Here is a 5,800-nt window from a genome sequence, read left to right on the forward strand (position 1 = left end):
ATATTGATGAGTTGGGGAGGACAGCTAGCTGTAGCACGGACTCCCAAGAACTTTTTACATGCATGTTGTGGCCGGCTATTGCGACCTTTGAACGTGGAGCAGTCGCATGCACCAGGAAGCGGCGCGGGCGACGCTCTCTCGGCCGACGCGCCGCTTCAATGCCGACGCCAGTGAGAGGTCGCGTCCGCTCTAGCCGGGCATGAATGCGGCACTGACCGTTTCTGGCGGGAAGCACGCGCGGGTGATGAAGAGGGTTCGGGTTGGTCAGGAGCGGCCGTGGCAGCGGTCCGGACGCCCGCAAACAAGAGATGATGTACGTTAATATTGTCGTGTATATAATTAACAATGTAAATAATGTGCCAGTTGGACAAGTATGATTGGAGATGGAGATGGAAATGGAATTTTACGTAAAAACGGATATGCATGTCTATGTCTATGTGTGTGTGTGCGACGACTCTCGCGACCTGGAAACGGGGGCGTGTTTTTTATCGAGTTTTCTTTCTTGGTACGTTCAAAAATTGTCCGCCGGTTTTCGTTTCTTTTTTCCGGGAACGCGCGTATTCTATTTAAAACCACTGCTATGGAGAGATTGTTTTACTCCATTATAGCCTCTTGTTTGATAGAGTTTCTCGCGTCTCGCTCTCTCACCCTCTCCATATCAAAACAAGATGACAGTGTCCACACTATCTCTCTTCTCAACGGTGGTCACAGATCTAGCTGAATCCCGTCCGCTGCGGGAGGTGAGGAGGTGCAGCGTTGACGTTGTCGCCGTCGGCGATGGAGGAAGCCGATGTGCACCGTCCTCTCGAAGCCGGCGCTGGCGCGGACGAAGGTCCTCCGCGCCCTTGTTCGCTGCCGTCGTGTGGGCAGATCCCGCCCGCCCGCCTAAGCGACATCTCGCCCACCTGAGGTATAACTTCTTGTACTGGTCCAGCTCCCTAGGTCGCTGCATGCGGGTTTTCTTCTATGCGACTACTCCCCAGCTCCCCATGTATAGTAGCTAGGGTTCGTCGGCTGGTCCAACATCACATACTATTATAGAGGAAATTCCACTCGAAAAGTTGTCCTGATTTATGCCTCGGTGGAGGTATACATTTTGTTTCGACAAAAAGTACATGGTGGTTGTGCGGTCATTGTCCATATGCTCCTATTGCTGCTGCTAATCTAATACTATCACTGGTTAAATGAAGAAATGCTTTTTTTCTCGGGTATCCTGGTTTAGTTCCCATCAAGATAATCATGATGCTTCTGTTTGTTGGTGTACTTTTCATAATTCTTATTGACAATTGAGATGTCATTGTTAATCTTGTAAAACAAAGTAACAACACTATATCCCTCTTTTATATTTTTGGAAACAGCGATGCGTATCTCCATACCCGGGCATGTCTTCCTCAATTTTAGTGGAACTGCACAAAATTGGATGGCAATTGTTGTTCCGCCTCACTGTCCTCTGCCACGTGACTACTGAGAAGAAACAGACCACAGTGAGGATTTGTCGAACTTCATAGGTGCCTCACCCAAACTTGATGCCAAATGGATGATGCATCACCACGATGACCTATCGATGCTCATGGTTGCGCCTCATGGTTGCGTCGGCTGGTGAAGCTGATCGACTTTCAATGAAAAACAAGTTGTCTTCCATCAGTGCTCTTTGCTTGTTACCCACAAAGATGATATCCTTCGCCAGTTCACCTTGGTTGCGTTGGAGACGCAGTCGTCTTTCACGTTGGTGCAATTTTATCACACAATTAGCTATGAACCAAATGTTTCCTCGAAGAAGGATCGACATTGGTACTAAGAGCATATGTTTTGTATTGATTTCTAAGCCTTCTCACAACTTTGTCTCCAGCTCCCCTGTAATTTTCTTTGTCCAGCTATTAACTTTGATTAAAAAAATGGTGTGGACTAAAAATCCGGATGGACATAGTAGCCCTCCATTTTTATTTACTCCCCATATTAGATTTGACTGAAGACAAACTTTGTAAAGTTTGACCAAGTTTAGGCCGAACACAACAAACCATAATTATTAGAGAGGGTAAACTGTACATACTCTCAAAACTTTCCGATAATTGAAATGAAAATTCTTTATTTGTACACACTCTCACACGTTTCCGATAATTTGGCGCATGTGTGGTTGTTCACTTAAGGGAGGGTAGTGTACCGCACGTGAAGGACAGGAAGTGCGACCAGGACGCGTGGATCGTTAGTTCATCGGAAGTAGTAGTAGTTTTCTTCACTGGTACGTTAAATAAAGAGTTTCGTTTCGTACTTACACAATTTAAAACGATTGTTATGGAGAGAATAAGAAAACCACTCCACTATATATTAGTCATATACACGAGTACTATATGGACGCAGCTTCATTGACTTTAGTGCACCTGCCTTTGGGTTTATGACAGGTGGGCCCAAAATGTGGCTGGCCCACCTGTCATACAGCCAAAAGCAGGTGCAGTTAAGGCACCGGAGCTTAGTCCGTACTACAGTATATATATAAGCTGAAGCCTCAGCACTTGTTCACTAGGGTTTGCACTCTCCACCCTCTCGCCGCACTACATATATATATATACACGCTGGAGGCTCAGCGTTCCTTTGCTAGGGTTTGCTATATTCACTGTCTCTCACCCTCTTCACCATATCTAAACAAGACTGCATTGTGGCCTCTGTCTCTCTCACCCCCCCCCTCACAGACAGCTGGCGAAGGAGGCGTCCGGATCCCGTCGCACTGGGAAGGGGAGGAGTGCAGCGTTCACTCTATCGCCTTCGGCAAGGGAGGCAATCCACTGCCAGTTGTGCTTTTCTCCTTCACCCAGCGCCTGTGCGGGAGGGCCACCGACCCCTTCTTCCTTGCTGACGTACGTAGTGTGAGCAGATCCGACATCCCGCCGCACGCCTTGCCACATCCCGACGACCCTAAGGTATAACCATATAAGTTTCTTTGAAACCGTCATTGGTCTAGCTGCATGGTGATCTTTTTCGATTCTGTAGTCGAATCTAGGTCTTGGTTCAAAGAGGAAAGAAGGGTGCAGTGGGGTGGAGCATGAATCTAGGACGTGGTTCAATGAGGAAAGGAGGGAGGGAAAGTAGTATAGACTAGCTATCCAGCCGCTTTGTTGGTCGAAAAGGGAAAAAGGGGGTAACCCAGTACACACATCTGTAAGGAACCTAACTCTTTGTTGAAAAGGGAAAGAAACTGGGGGGTCGGATAGTTTGTGCAGGACTAGATTTACTGCCCTCGCATCGGAAAAAGTTTCCAAGAGAACAAATATGGGACCAACGCAGATATGCTGCTTGGCTACATACTCTGCATCACCCATTTATACGTGTGGACGCACATGGTGCTCGCATGTCCCATGTCCCGTCCACATGATCGTGCAGTGTGTTTTGAGATGTTGTGCTACTTGTATTGGTACTGTTTTAAATAAATGTTGAATTGAAGCTATTGTATTTTAAGCAATGCGACTCTCAGAATTAACTACTGAACTATTTTAAGAGAATTTCTCTATTAATATGAATCAATGCAACCGTTTTAGAAATGTTACTGTCCTATACTTTGTTTTCCATCAAGATAAGGTAGATGCTTCTTTTTGTGGCCGCATGTTTCATCCTCCTTTATTGGCAGTAATTCTTTCCTTTTTTGCCTCTGTTAAATCAGGGATATCTATTCAACTTGTTGCTATAGCAAACTTAAATGTCTCACCAGCAACTTTACTTGATTTCAGAGTAACTGCACAAAACGAGATTGGATTTCCTATTCATGTTGGCAGATTCGTACGTGATCTTGTGTGTGTCATGAAAGGTTGGTACTTGCCTTCATCCACATGATCGTGCAGTGTGTTTTGAGATGTTGTGCTACTTGTACTGGTACTGTTTTAAATAAATGTTGAATTGAAGCTATTGTATTGCTGTCTTTTCCCATTAAGTAGTGAACAAAAATGGGACCAACCCAGACATTATGCTTGTTGCTTTGTTACAACAAACTCTGCATCACCCCCTTTATAAGTAGATGGAAGCCCATGTTGTTGTTGCGCCCACTCTCCCCTGGAACTGTTTATGCTTTTTGTTAATCTAATGCCGCTGGTAAAATTAAGCAATGCCACTCTCAGAATTAACTACTGAATCTTATTTCAAACTGCAACACTTGTTAGGGATTGGCGGGATTACCATTAGTGGCCGCATGTTTCATCCTCCTTTATTGGCCAGTAATTGATTCTTTTTTGCCTCTGTTAAAACAGGGATATCTATTCAACTTGTTGCTATTGCGACATTTTGCTTCGCTTAATTTCGGTGGAACTGCACAAAAGGAGACCGGATTTCCATATATGTGTTGAGATCTCTTTCAGGTCTTCCTCACGAGTTGTTTCAAATCTTGGTCCTGAAAGGTCAGTACCGACTTTCCTTAGAATTAACTACTGAATCTTAGTTCAAAACTGCAACACTTGTTAGGGATCGGCGGGAGTACCATTTCTGTTAGGGATCGCCCGGAGTACATGTTTAAGAAATGTATTGTTCAGATAATGTCTCTGTTATTATATATCAATTACAGTGTTTTACAAATGGTACTATCCTGCTTTGTAGTTCTTTCTACATGTTTAACCAAGGTGTTGTTAAGATAATGTCTCTGTTAAAATGAATCAGTCGCATTGTTTTAGGAATGATACTTTTCTGCTTTGTCGTTCTTTATACATGTTGAAACAAGGCATTGTTAAGATAATGTCTCAGTTACTATGAATGAATCACACTGATTGAAAATTACTACTCTCCTGCTTTGCCCATTAAGATAAGGTAGATTCGTAGATGTTTTTCTTCTAGGAGTACAAGTCATCAACCGTTATTTCTTAGTAATTTTTTCCCTTATACCTTTTGTTGCTTATAGGGATATCAAAATTAAAGCTCGGTTTTATTCCGACTTTGATTTTAGTTGAACTGCACAAAAGGAGCCAATGTGTCTAAGGCAAACTGCTGCATTAGTGGGTCCAGTTGGTCTTACCACTTTGTAGAAAGAAGCAGTCACTGTTTGCGCTACATTACACAAGGAATGATCGAGAAGCTTTACAGAGTATTAGTAGACGCTGGTGACATGACTAGTCTGCACAGAGCATAGGAAACTCTACAACGCGTGGAGTGCACTGAGCAAAAAGTGCCCAAACAAGTACATGAAGCCAGGACAGAACTCCAAATCTGTCAATGTCATTCTAAGCAACAATGATGGGGCATCTGGGTATGGTAATCTGTTTACCGTACTTTCAGTTTGTTAGTCCACCGATTGGTGGGTTGACTGTAACGCCCGGATAATCAAGCTACAGTAATCCCACGCTATTGGTGCCACGTCACCACAGTTACTGTTGCTAATCTACCGTTAGGTCAAACCATTTCAAAATTGAAATTCAAATTAATGTCAACAATAAAAGTTTTTTTCAAAATTTACAACAAAAATGTTCGGGAGGTGCCATATTTTGCATAAGTAAATATGGTGTGATAAACACATTTTTATAAAATGCCTAGATAATTTAAAATGATTTAAAACAGAAAAGAAAATAAAGAAAAAGAAAAAAATACAAAAGAGAAAACAAACAAAAAAAAGAAAGAAGAAAACCCCCTGGACCGTGGCCCAACTGGGCCAACCCACCAGGCCCAGCCGGCCAACCCACCCACTCCCTTAACCCCCCCTGGACCCCGAAACCCCACTCACCCACCGACACTCCCCCCCTCCCCCGAAAATATCTCCCCCTCTCCCCCGATTGGATCGGGATCGAGAGGACGAGACCGCCGACGCCGCCGCCCGGATCGCCCGACGCCGCCT

Source organism: Triticum aestivum, chromosome 4D (genome assembly GCF_018294505.1).
Source record: "Triticum aestivum cultivar Chinese Spring chromosome 4D, IWGSC CS RefSeq v2.1, whole genome shotgun sequence".
In the NCBI taxonomy this organism is placed as follows: Eukaryota; Viridiplantae; Streptophyta; class Magnoliopsida; order Poales; family Poaceae; genus Triticum; species Triticum aestivum.